Below are 14,613 nucleotides of genomic sequence, written 5' to 3'. Positions count from 1 at the left end.
GAAATTGAACCTTTCAATTCATTCTATGTGCCCTTAGTGGTCCCCAATTGTTTCGCGTGCTTTTATTTTATTTTGTTTGCTTTCCGTACCCCCTTTTGACATGCTTTAACCATTTATTTAAGTCGTTTTCTCGCCTAATCAAAAATAAAATAAATTTCCACCGATCCTTTGAGTAGTAATATCTTTTAATCTCTGTTAGAATAAAATCCGACCGATCTTTCACGCCGTAACCACGTTTAAAACCAAAAAGAGGCAAAATAATAATATAATAATCAAAAAATATCTTTAAATAAAATAATCAAAAAAATCAATCGGACGTTTTTCTTTGAGATTTTTCTTAATTGAATTGACTAATAACCAAAGTGAAACTAAGGCTAAAATCAACTCACAAATCAAGCTTTTGTCATTAAAAATCACCTAAAAACCATTTTAAGGTCCAACGCCTTGAAATGGTCCTCTTTGCTTTTATTGGTTAAACGTGGACTTTTGAAAGCCTAAAATCAACACATAACTTTGTCACCTCTTTCAAAAAACCAAGAGATCATTAATGGTCCAATGTCTTAATGTTTTTCTCTCCTTTCAAAAGAATCAAAAGATCATTTAATGGTCCAACGCCTTAAATGACCTTTTATTCATTCGAAATATATCTTGCAAAAAAAGGATAAAAACAACTTAACCAACGTTTAGTTCTCAAAGAACTACGTAGGTCTGATTTCCTTATCACAATTGAGGAATACGTAGGAGCAAGGGAAACACCCTTGTCGACAAAAAGATAAAAAATATAAAAAGCATAAAAACACAAAAAGACGTAAAAAAGGGAAAACATCTTGAAGTCATATTTGCACACTTGATTAAAGGCTATCGTCCTTTGTGATGGACGCGTGGGGTGCTAATACCTTCCCCGTGCGTAAATACAACTCCTGAACCTTTCACACTTAAAGTTCGTAGACCACACTTTTTCGGTTTTTCCGACGTTTTCCTCGAATAAACGTTGGTGGCGACTCCGCGCATTTTCCTTTCTTGGAAGATGCACTCGTGAGCCCTCGCGTCGCCCTCCCACCGAAGGGTAGGTTACGACATAGTGCATTTCACTTTGTTCTCTGGGTGCATACTTGATTATGATGGAATTCATGTCACCACTTTCATGTCACTTATCAATCTACTATAAAAAATTTCTTCTTGAATGGGATAGGGCCATTCCTTTAATTAAAAAAGTGAGGTTTTCATGCATGTGGGATAACCTTATGAGCATGACAGCATAGGGGAAACATTGATCAAAGTTGGATGAAAGCTTATGTATGGGTGGAAAAGTTTTTTGTCCAGGTGTTAAATGTGGGAATGGGAGACGCCAGTCAGTGAATGACATATATGTGATAGGAATATTCCGAATTATACAAAATGGATATGGCATGGTGAATTGAAAGACATGCCAATAGTCTCTCACACTGAGTTGGTTGATGTAGACATCAGAGATCAAATAAAAGATATGATATGGAATCTTGGACAAGAGTGTTTTCGGCAAGAACATGCACCTTTCTATGAGAAATTACAAAGTGATTCAAAGAAGCCATTGTATTCGGGTTGCACAACCTTCATACAGTTATCATCGGTGTTAGCTTTGCGCAACTTGAAGGCAAGATTTGGGTGGAGTGATGAAAGCTTCACTAAATTGCTTGTGTTATTGAAGATGTTTCCTGGAGATAACACATTGCTGAAAAATCACTAAGAGGCAAAGAAGATATTATGTCCTATGGGTATGGAGTACCAGAAAATACATGCATGCCCTAATGATTGCATATTGGGTAGAAATGACTTTTCCGAAATATGTAAATGCCCCGCATGTGGGGTATCATGGTATAAAGTGAAGGATGACGACTGTAGTGATGATGCAACCACAACCAATGATCGTCCAACAAAGGTATGCTAGTATCTTCCAATAATTCCAAAGTTTAAGCGATTATTTGCTAATGGAAATGATGCAAACAAACCTTAGATGGCATGCAAATGCAAAAAAATTGATGAGTTAATGCGACATCTAGCTAATTCTCTCCAATGGAAGACAATTGATCTTTTGTATCCAGATTTTGGAAAGGAGCCAAGAAACCTAAGGCTTGGTTTTGTTTTGGATGGAATGAATCCTTTTGATAACTTAAGCAGTAACCACAGTTCATGGCCTGTTTTGCTGATGATTTACAACCTTCCTCCTTGGTTGTGCATGAAGCGAAAATGCATTATGTTGTGTATGATGATAGTGGGTCCAAGACAGTCAGGAAATGATATTGATGTCTATCTCACTCCATTGATTGAAGAATTGAGAAAATTATGGGTAGACAGGGTTAATGCGTTTGATGGGAATCTCTAGCATACCTTCAGGTTGCATGGAATGGTATTTTGAACCATTAATGACTTTCTAGCATATGGGAATTTGAGTGGATATAGTATCAAAGGACATCATGAATGTCCTATCTATGAGAAAGAGACAACTTACATCCAATTGTAACATGGAATGAAGACAGTATATACTAGGCAACGAAGATTTCTCAAATCTTATCACTTGTATCAGCGATTGAAAAAAGCTTTTAATGGAAGCCAGGAGAATCAAAGTGCACCAAAAACCTTAGCTGGAAACAAAGTTTATGATCAGGTGAAGGACATCCTAACTATCTTTGGGTAGACCCAAAAGAAGGATGTATTTGAGAAGAACATATGGAATAAAAGGTCAACATTCTTTGATCTTTCATACTAGTCTGATTTAGATGTTAGACATTATATAGACGTAATGCATGTTGAGAAAAATGTCTTTGATAGTTTAATTGGCATCTACCTTAATATTAAAGGCAAGACAAAGGATGGTTTGAAGTGTCATCAAGATTTAGTTAACATGGGTATACGTGAGCAGTTGCGTTCGATATCACAAGGTCGGCGAATGTATTTGCCACCAACATGTCACACAATGTCAACAAAAGAGAAAAAAGTTTTCGTCAGTGTCTACGGAGTGTGAAAGTCCCACAAGGATACTCTTAAAATATCAAGAGCCTTGTATCAATGAATGATCTCAAATTGGTCGGCTTGAAGTCTCATGATTGTTGTGCCTTAATGCAACAACTCTTGGTTGTAGCCATTCGAGGTATATTGCCTGGCAAAGTTAGGGTTGACATAACCTGTTTGTGCTTTTTCTTTAATGTTATTTGTAGCAAAGTCATCAACCCTCAAAAGTTGAATGATTTGGAGAATGAGGCTGACATTATCCTTTATCGTTTGGAGATGTATTTTTCCCGTTCATTTTTTGACATAATGGTTCACTTAATTATTCATCTAGTGAAGAAGATTAGGTTGTGTGGTCCTGATTTTTTATGGTGGATGTATTTGGTTGAGTGGTAGATGAAGGTCTTAAAAGGTTATACCAAGAATCAATATTGACTAGAAGCTTCCATTGTTGAAAGGTATGTTGCTAAAGAATCTGTTGAGTTTTACTCAGAGTACACTGAAACAATGAAGCCTGTTAGGCTGCCTTAAACTTGTCATGGCTGGATATGAGGAGGTGAGGGTACACGAGAATACAATGTTGTAACTATGAGTCGACAGAAGGTCTCACAAGCACATCTATATATATTAAATAACACACAAGATGTTATTCCATACATACATATTCACAAACAATTTCTGAATGCTACTCACCCAAAAATGAACATGATGAAGGTGTTGCAAGAGCATAATAAAACTTTCATAAACTGGTTTAAAGATCTAATCTTGGGTGATGACAATGCTTCTAAAACATTAAGACTGTTAGCTGTTAGGACAAATCTCAATGTCCCCACTTGGAAGGTATATGATATCAACAATTATTTCTTCTACACAAAGTCATAGGATTATAATCATCTTATTTTTATTTTATTTCTTGTTTAAAAATATAAAGAAAAATATATTTTTCATATTTTTATTATATTTATAAAGAAAATAATATTTTCAATTTTTTAATTTTTATTTTAAAAAAAATACATTATAAGACGATTCTTTAAAAATCTATTTTAGAAAGTCTACATTCTAAGACGATTATTTGAAAAATCGTCTTAGAATCCTCAAACTTTTTTTTATTTTTTGTTTGAAAAAACGAGAATTTTAAAACGGTTTTTCAAAGAACTGTCTTAGAAAGTCTATTTTCTAAGACAATTTTTGAAAGAAAAACTTTCTTAGAATCCTCAAACTCATGTTTTTTTGTTTTTTGTTTTTAAAAAAACACACATTTTAAGGCGGTTTTTGACATAAAACTGTCTTAGAAGGGTACTATTTTAAGATGGTTATTAGTCTAAAAACCATCTTAGAATGATAGTTTTTTTAAAACGATTTTTTCAGAACCGTCATAAAAATGAAGAGACATTTCATGACGTTGGATACGATGATAGTCAAAAACTGTCATAGAATGCTTAAAATAACCGTCGTACAAGCGCTTTTTCCAAGTAGTGTTTGACGGATTTTTTGAGCATGTTTGTCAAATGAACTTTGGAGCTGACAAACTCAGTGGTGATTTCTCCTGAGAGTACCTTCCCTCACACAAAGTGACAATCAGTCTCTATGTGTTTAGTTCGCTCATTAAAGATCAGGTTTCAAGCAATGTGGAGAGCAACCTCATTGTCACATAATAGTTTGGTATACTGAATGCCTCCGAATTTTATCTGTCGAAGAGGTTGCCTAAGTCATGTGATCTCGGATGCAACTGCTGCCATGGCACGATACTCAGCTTCCACACTGGATATAGCAACGGTTTTCTACTTCTTGCATATCCATGAGATCAAGTTTCTTCCAATAAGGACACAATAGCCAGAGGTGGACCTCCTATCTAATAGTTATCTTGCCCAATCAGCATCAAAGTAACAAACAACTTTGGTATTGCCTTTGTCTTCATATAGCAATCCGTGACCCGATGCATTCTTGATATATCAAAGTATGCGCATTGCAGCATTTTAATGACTATGAGTCGGGTTTTTCAAAAACTGACTAAGCACACCGACTACAAAAGTGATGTCAAGTCTAGTGATAATAAGATAATTCAATCTACCCACCAAACGATGATTACTCCCGGGTCTTCCAATGGCTCCCCCTAACCCAGGAGAAGCTTCACATTAGGATCCATAGGATTATCACTAAGGCAATAATCAATCCAGAGCATATTTCCATTGGGAAATGGCAATGCCAAAGGAGGATTGGGAAAACTTCAACCCCTAGGAAGTATTTGAGTGGAACCATGTCTTTAGTTTGAAACTAATTGTGGAGATCATATTTGACGCGAAGAATACCCTCAGAATCATTGCTAATAATGATAACAAGGTAGATGCAACAACCAAATGGAGAATGGATGAAACAAGGTAGATGCAACATAGAAAACAAAGTAGATGCAACACCGAGTGATCAGCCTCACAACAAGTCATTCTAAACTTGAGCATGACAGATCTAAAATGGCCAAACCATGCACGAACTTCAAACCATAGAGAGAACGAGGAAGTCGGCAAACCAATTGAGAGTCACCTAAAATTGTAAAGCTGGGAGGCTTATCCATATACACTTCTTTTTGCAGCTCACCAAGCAAGAAGGCATTTTTTATGTCCAGCTGGTGGAGAGGCCAATGTTCAATGGCAGCCATAGCAAGAAAGAAACGCGCAAATGCAATTTTGGCCACATGGGAAAAAGTGTCTGCTAGACTATTGGCAAGCGTACCAATGTTGTCACAGGTTACAAATTTTATAAAAGAGATCGTCTCCACAGAGACTTGAGTTACTCAATTTCTTTAGGTAAAAGTAAACATTTCAATAGTTATGTACAAAATTAATTGGAATATCATGGGTTTAACAAAAATAATGAAAATAACGAAAACAACGGAATTAGTGCGTCCAAAATACGTAAAATTACGGAAACATTTAAAACAAATTTAATTAATTCAAGAAAGATGAAGGATTGGATTTCATTGGTCATACCCTCAGTGTCCTAATAAGATTAAAATATATGAATCATTTTCTAACATCATTGATGCACACATTAAATCACCCCAAATTGATCCCACGCATTCGAGAATCCTAAGAATATTTACCGAATATTGATCCCTTGCATATGAAATAAATATCCTAGCATTACAATCATAATCTCGTGCTATTTGCAATCAAAATATTATGTTCTATTCCTAGCAACATAGCGTAAACAGTAAATTCATTTAGTTTAAATTTTAAGAGTAATTTTCAGTCAAACTTAAAATCCAATTTCATGAAACTAGTGATCAAATATAATCAAGCATTACAAACATAATGAAATTACCAGTAATGAGTATGTCATACCCTAATTTCGTCCGGGGACTATTGTTTGATGGCATGCAACCTTTGATTGACCACTTCGAGGTGCTTGGCACCCTCTGTTGCACAATATGTGAAGTTCCGAGACATGCCGGAAATCAAAAGGAAGCATTGTTGCGCAATCCGTGAGATTGGGTAACGTGCCGAAAATCAAAAGGAAGCATTGTTGCGCAATCCGTGAGTTTCCGTAACTTTTCGAAAGTTAAAAAAGGGAGTAATTACATGATCCGTAAGGTCCCGTAACCTTACGGAAAGAAAATTACCAAAAATGGGGGTGTATTTAGTAAAAAAAAGGGTGCAAATAGCAACCAGGCTCACTTGGGCCTTCTAGATTCTTCCTCCAGAAGGTGGTTGCTTCTGAAGGAAGCAACCTGGCTCGCCTGGGCGAGCTGGGTGGCAAGCTCCTCCCCTATTTTGCTATAAATAGGGGGAGGAGTGAAGAAGGAAAGGGTTCAGCCTGCTTGGCACTTCGTATTCACTTGAAATTGCTGAGGAAAATTGTTTCCATGAAGAAAATCTAAGCCAAGGCGCTTCCGTAACGTTTCCGTGGGTGATTTCACGAAGATTTTCAACCGTTCTTCGTCATTCATCGTTCGTTCTTCATTGTTCTTTGGTCTTCAACCGGTAAGTACCCCAAATCGAACTTTTCAATTCATTCTATGTACCCGTGGTGGTCCCCATTTGTTTCGTGTACTTTTATTCTCTTTTCATTTACTTTCCGTACCCCCCTTTGACGTGCTTCAGTCATTTGCTTAAGTCATTTTCTCGCCTAATCAAATGATAAAATAAATTGTATCATCCGTTAATTTCTATTAAAATGAATTTCGACCATTCGGTCGTGCCGTAACCACGTTGGAAATCAAAAAACGTTGGAAACCAAAAAGAGGTAAAATAATAATATAATAATCAAAAAATATCTTTTAGTAAAATAAAGCGAAAAAATCAATCGGACGTTTCTCTTTGGGATTTCTCTTTCTTAATTGAATTGACTAATAACTAAAGTGAAACTAAGGCTAAAATCAACTCGCAAAGTCAAGCTCGTCCGCGAAAAGTCACTAAAAAAGGATTTTAAGATTCAATACCTCAGTTTTTCTTACCAAGTAAAAAGGATCATTTTTAAGGTCCAACGCCTTAAAATGACCACTTTCCAAGTAAAAAGAATCGCTTGATTCACCCTTAAGAAAGAACTACGTAGGTCTGATTTCCTCTTCGATGGAGGGTATGTAGGAGCAACAGCCCTGCTTTTGTCGACCTCAAAAATAAAAAAAGAAATAAAAGTTAAGATAACACAATTTCACATTCTAAAAATAAGGTTGTTGTCCTTTGAGACAAACGTGAGAGGTGCTAATACCTTCCTCAAACGTAAATACAACTCCCGAACTTGGAATATTCTTCATGACTGGTTTCCTTCGGTTTTCCTGACTTTTTCCACAAATAAACGTTAGTGGCGACTCCACGCATTTTCCTCTTTTGGAAAGCGCACCCGTGAGTTAGGCCTATTTTAGGGAATTGTGAAATTGTGAAACTTTGTGTGTGCATTTTGTTGAAATGTGTAAAATGTAATAACTGTTGTCTTTTCCACATTTTTACACTGCATTCTAAGCACCCACGGGTTTGAGTAAAAAAAAAAGGGGGCCCTATACCCGGGTTCATGGGAATTTAAGGAGTGGAGGTGAATCTATGATCATGCTAGGTCTCCGACTTGCTTGATAATAGTGAAATCTCATCTAGAGCTTTCTCTCTTTATAATGTGTTGTCGCTGGTATTCCATACCGCCACAATATTATTATCTTGAGTGATGATACCTCTAGAAAACAGCCATGGGAGTTATGAATCGTTGGGAGTAGTTATTAGAGACCCCTAGATATTATCCTATAGGTTCCCAAATAGGGGCATAGAGCAAACACGCTCCGTGCCATTTGTTCTCATGCATTCTTCTGCGAATAGCACATAAATTATAGCTTTGCTAGTGATATTTTGTTTCTCTAGAGTAATACGTCACTTTTTAATACATACGTTGAGGCGCCATAACGCCTAGAACGTAGTATTAAAAAGATGGATCTTTTTTGGTCTCGTATATGTAAATTACCCCTTGTTTTGTTTTCTTTCCGTTTCATGCATGCGCATTGCATCATTCATATCGGATTCTTGATCCACCCCTTTTTTAGGTAAATGATGGGACAAATCAAAACGGAAAAAGATTTTATCAAGTCAAGATTAAGGGCCTAGATGTCACCAGCCTTAAAGAGTTGGGACGATTGATGGGACCTCTCCAAAGGCAAGCCTTCTGCAAAGTGTACGGAAAGATTTTAGATTTGACCGCAGCGGAGGTATTTACGGAAGTTGTTGTATCCCTCGCCCAATACTATGACCAGCCGTTGAGATGCTTCACGTTTGGGGACTTCCAAATGGTACCGACTGTTGAAGAATTTGAGGAGATATTAGGATGCCCTCTTAGGGGAAGAAAACCGTATCTTTTCTCCGAGTTTCTTCCCTCCTTGAGTAAGATTACAGCTGTGGTCGGAGATTCGACGAGAGATTTGGATCGTATGAAGCAAACTCAAAACGGCGTAGTGGGCCTACCGCAGAAATACTTGGAAGGCAAGGCAAGGGATAAGGCAAGTCAAGAAGAGTGGGTCCCATTTGCGGATATACTAGCTTTGCTAATCTTTGGGGTTGTCCTTTTTCCGAACGTGGACGGTTTGGTGGACCTAGCCACAATTGATGCTTTCCTTGCATATCATCATAGCAAGGAGAGCCTAGTGGTGGCTATCTTGGCGGACTTATTTGATACGTTTGACCGAAGGTGCGAGAAGAATAGTGCACGAATCGTCTACTGCTTACCCGCTCTTTGTGTGTGGTTGGTTTCGCACCTATTCCAACAAGACATAAGACACCCGTGTGCACTTCAAAGTTATCGCTCGTGCGTCGAAAAGAGAAGAGTCGATTGGGACCAATACTTGGCTGGGATAGGAGGCAGCACGATCAACTGGTTTCCTCGATGGAAGGAAGGAAAGGAGGGAGTTCTTTTCTCATGTGGGGACTACCCAAAAGTTCCGTTGATAGGGACGAGGGGTTGTATTAACTATAATCCCGTACTTTCCATAAGACAGCTAGGGTACCCCATGAGGGGAGCACCAACGGAAGAGAGCCTCTCGCCTTTCCTTGTGAGAGATTTCGGCGCGCAAAGTCTCAAGGTTGTACAAAGAGTCCACAAGGCATGGAAAAGTCCGTTGAGGAAAGATAAAGAACTTAGGGGCATCCGTAATGGCATCATCGGTGGTTATCATGAATGGCTAAGAGTTCATACACGAGGGTTAGATTGGCTCTCCAAGTTGAAAGTTATCAACGAGGAGAATTTCGAAGCTCTGGAAGAGGGTGAAGAAGTCCAAGCTCTAAAATTAGAGCTAGGGAAGGCAAGACTCGCCAAAGAAAAATTCAAGTCAGCCGCTACCAACATCCGGAGAGAGTGTGCTGAGTTACGAGAGGAAAACGCGGCTACTGCAAGAGCCCTTGAACAAGAAACCAAGAGGGCCCGCAAGGAAGAGCATGGCCGAGATAAATTTCGAGGAGCTTTATGGGGAAGCAACAATGAGCTCAAGCTCTGGAGAGAAGAAAGAGACTAGTCACGAGTACATGGCATGATCTTAAAGGAGGAGTTAGCTGCTTGCTCAAGATCCAAGAGGAGTTTGGCCCAACACTTAGAAGCCACGGAGAAACGCATGCTAGCTATAATAGGGAAGTACAAAGAAGAGTTAAACTAGTCTTTGACCCATGAACAAAAACTAGTAGAGGACTTCGCGCAAGCGTACGCCGAGAAGGAAGCAAGAGGGAGGGTGATTGATGCATTGCATCAAGAAGCGACCATGTGGATGGATAGGTTCGCCTTGACCTTAAATGGAAGTCAAGACCTCCCTCGACTACTAGCCAAAGCAAAGGCCATCGCTGAAGTGTGTTCAGCCCCTGAGGAAATTCATGGGCTAATCAATTGCTGTCAACACATGACAGATTTGATGGCCCATATAATTAGAAACCGTTAGGTTCTGTTGTAACACTTTTGTATGATCCTAGCTAGATAAAAGCTTTGTTCCTTTTTATAAAAAGAGAAGTTCTGAAACTCATCACGTTATCTAAAAAAGGCCTTGAGGTGGATCCAAGTGCTCTGATCATTCATTAGCATATTCATGTTTTGGTGGCATACTCACCATTGTTTGTTTCTTTAGGGAACTCACCATAACTAAGAAAGTGCAAAGGCACCCCTATAACACTCGATCCAGAAAAATGGATAATGAAGAGGGAGTGCAAGAACAGATGAAGGCCGACCTATCGGCCTTAAAAGATCAAATGGCTTCTATCACGGAGGCTATGCTAAAGCTTCAGAAAACTATAGAAGATAATGCTACGGCAGCCGCTTCCAATACAGCTAGGGAAGCGGAACCGGTGCTACAGCCCGCAATAAACTTGGGCCGAGACATAAACACGACGGTTTTCGGTCGGAGGTATAGTCCTCAAGCCTACCCTTATGGTTTGTCTCCGGACTTCACTCCCCGTACCGCTCCAGACGATTTGAGCCAAGCCCCTACCTTCGAGGGGAAACTCCCTCCTTGTGCCGACTATCCTCTGCAAGAAGATGATGAAGGAGATGCCCATCTAGGCCCTCTACTTCCCCTCAAAGATCCGGCCCCCCATGAATTGCCCCAACCAAACATAGTCCGCCATGTCCCGTCTCCACACGCACCCGTTAAAGAATTCGTTCCTTTTGCAAAAGATAAGGGAAAGATTGATTTACTTGAAGAGAGGTTGAGAGCGGTAGAAGGCCTCGGCAACTACCCGTTCTCGAATTTAGCGGATCTGTGTCTGGTACCTAACATCGTCATCCCTCCCAAGTTTAAAGTACCAGATTTTGATAAATACAAAGGGACGACATGTCCAAAAGGTCATCTTCGGATGTATTGCCGAAGGATGGGGGCATATTCTACGGACAAAAAGCTGTTGATGCATTTCTTTCAAGATAGCTTAGTCGGAGCAGCAGTGGCATGGTATACCAATCTTGGAGCTTCTCAGATCCGGTCATGGAAAGACTTGGCAACTGCCTTCATTAGGCAGTACCAATACAACACGGATATGGCTCCTGATCGGAACCAGCTTCAGAGCATGACCAAGCGAGAACATGAGTCCATTAAAGAATATGCCCAAAGGTGGAGGGACCTAGCAGCCCAAGTCGTCCCGCCTATGACTGAGAGGGAGATGATCACAATTATGGTAGATACGTTGCCTACGTTCTACTATGAGAAGCTGATAGGATACATGCCAACTAACTTTGTAGACCTCGTCTTCGCCGGAGAAAGAATCGAGTCCGGACTGAGAAAAGGCAAGTTTGAATATGCCTCCAACGTTGCCCCCAACAACAACAGAAGAGCCCCAGTGGTGGGCACGCGAAAAAAGGAAGGAGATACCCACGCGGTCACCACCGCCCCAACATGGATGAAAGCGCCCCAAAATTCCCAAAACTCATACCAGCACAACCATCCGAACTTTTCGATCCGAGCCGGAAGTTCCCTCCCAACTCAAGTGGAAGGGCCTCCCGCAACAGAAAAAACGCCTGCCCAACACACAGCTCCAGCCACTCCCCGGCCAGCCAATAATACAACTCCTGGCGCGAGTTATAACAATGCAAGGCGCCCCCCGAAAGACGATTTCTCTCCTATTCCCATGGCATACTCTGAGTTGTGGCCCTCATTATTGGAAAATCATTTGGTGGTGGCCATACCCGGGAAGGTCTTCCAGCCACCATACCCCAAGTGGTACAACTCGAATGCCAAGTGTGCATACCATAGTGGAGCCCCCGGACACAACATTGACTCCTGCCTGCCGTTCAAGTATAAGGTGCAACACCTAATAAATGTCGGCTGGCTATCATTCCAAGAGGAGGGCCCCAACGTTAAAACCAATCCACTAGCCAGTCATGGAGGGGCTAGCATAAACGCCATCGAAAAGGATGGGCCGTCAGGGGTATAGAGATTAGAAGATGTGGCTACATCTAGACGGTTCATCTACCAGTCACTACAAGCGGCATGCATGGTCTCTCGTGGTGGAGACGAAAGGGACGAATGTTTGTTTCATCTCGGGGAATCACATGACATGGAAACCTGTCCCGCGGTGGAAGATTTACTTCAAAGGCTCATGGACTGGGGGCAGCTCGAAGTGTCCAAGGGAGATAGGGAAGAAACACAGATTTGCTTGCAGTCGGAAGAAAAGAAGGTTCCCCCAACCCCCAAAGCCCTAGTAATATGTTTCACTAGGAAAGGGACCGGCTCCAGGCCCATGTACCCCCCGACAGCGCCTAAACCAACATCGTTTGCATATCAAACCAATAAGGCAGTTCCATGGAAGTATACCCCTCCCGCTTTTGGAGAAAGAGTTGCAACCAAAGTTGACTCCTCATCAGCCAAGGTGACCAACATCACCGGCCATAGTGGCGTGACCCGCAGTGGCCGGGTGTTCGCTCCCCCTCACTCGGTGGAATTTCCCTCCAAGGGGAAAGCACCCATGATCCAAGAGCCCACAGACGTAGCCACCCCCTCAAAAGAAGTGGATCCTCCAGTGGTAAAAGGAGCTGAAAAGAAAGAAGGTCTTCAAGGAAAGGCGGTGACTTTGGAAGAGGCTCATGAGTTCCTTCGTCTCATCCAACAAAGCGAGTTTAAAGTAGTTGACCAACTGAATAAAACTCTGGCAAAGATCTCTTTGCTCGAACTGGTCATAAACTCCGAGCCTCATCGTGCACTATTGGTAAAGGTCCTCAACGAAGCCCACGTAGCACATGGCATCTCAATTGAGGGTTTTGAAGGCATTGTTAATCATATAACTACCAATAACTATATCACGTTTGCGGAATAAGAGATTCCCGTTGAGGGGAGACGACACAACAAGGTTCTACATGTGTCTGTCAGATTTATGGACCATGTCGTCGCTAAGGTACTCATCGACAATGGATCAAGTTTAAACGTGATGCCAAAGATCACCTTGGAGAAACTTCCTTTTAATGCGTCACGTCTAAAACCAAGTTCGATGGTGGTACGAGCCTTTGACGGTAGTCGGCGGGAAGTGATGGGGGAAATCGACATCCCCATTCAGATAGACCCTGGATTCATGCGCTAGGAGTGGTCCCTTCGACGCTTCACCAGAAATTGAAGTTCGCAGTTGGTTGACTTTTGGTGATAGTGTCAGGCGAAGAGGATATGTTGGTGAGCTGCCCCTCCTCCGCACCATATGTAGAAGCAGCGGAAGAATCATTGGAAACAACTTTCCAATCCTTCGAGGTGGTGAGTTGTGCCTCTGTGGAAACGAGTCCATTGCTACCTTCTCTTTCTAATGCGGCCATAATGGTGGCACAGGTGATGCTCAAGCAGGGTTATGAGCCCGAAATGGGTCTGGGCAAGGACGGCCTCGGGAATGCTGATGTGGTCGACATTAGGGGAAACCCGTACAAATATGGGTTGGGGTATGAACCCGGGATGCCGGGAAGGAGGAATGCGTCGTCCAGACTCCGGGCAGATAGGGCATGGCCCGGCCATGTTAGCCAGTGTTTCACCAGTGCCGGGATAATGTTCGAGGAAGAGGTGGCGACAATAGGAGAGGAGTCTCCACAAGACCCGTCAAGTTTTGTGCGACCATGCCATCCCGATTCCCAAGTGGGGAACTGGCGCGTGATAAGCTAGTCAAAGGTCTATACCGCTGATTCAATGTAATTAGAGGCTATAGATTCCTTTCTCTTTTGTTTTGTGAAACCTACCTTATTAAATAAACAAAGAGATCTTGTTTCATCTGTTCTTGCAGTTCTGCCTTTTCTCATATCATTTTGCATGTTTTGTTTCTTTTGTCTTGATTAGTATAGATATGAGGATCGATTCTTTGAGGATCCTAACAGGGAGGGTTTGATAATCGATTTTGACCGAGAAGTAAGCCAAACAATAAATGAAGAAGAGGAAGAGGACGTCCTTTCACCAGAGTTGGAGAGGTTGATCGCTCAGGAAGAGCGCCAAATGAAGCCTCACCAAGAGGAGACCGAACTGATAAACTTAGGGACTTGAGAGGGGAAGAAAGAAGTAAAAGTAGGAATCGGTATGACCACACCTATCCGCCAAGGCTTGATAACCCTTCTTGAAGAATATCAAGACGTCTTTGCATGGTCGTACCAAGACATGCCCGGTCTGGACTTCGACATTGTGCAGCATAAGTTGCCATTGAATCCTGGGTCTTCCCCGGTTAAGCAGAA

The sequence above is a fragment of the Glycine max genome, chromosome 2 (assembly GCF_000004515.6).
Source record: "Glycine max cultivar Williams 82 chromosome 2, Glycine_max_v4.0, whole genome shotgun sequence".
In the NCBI taxonomy this organism is placed as follows: Eukaryota; Viridiplantae; Streptophyta; class Magnoliopsida; order Fabales; family Fabaceae; genus Glycine; species Glycine max.
Note: the sequence above shows the minus strand (reverse complement) of the source record.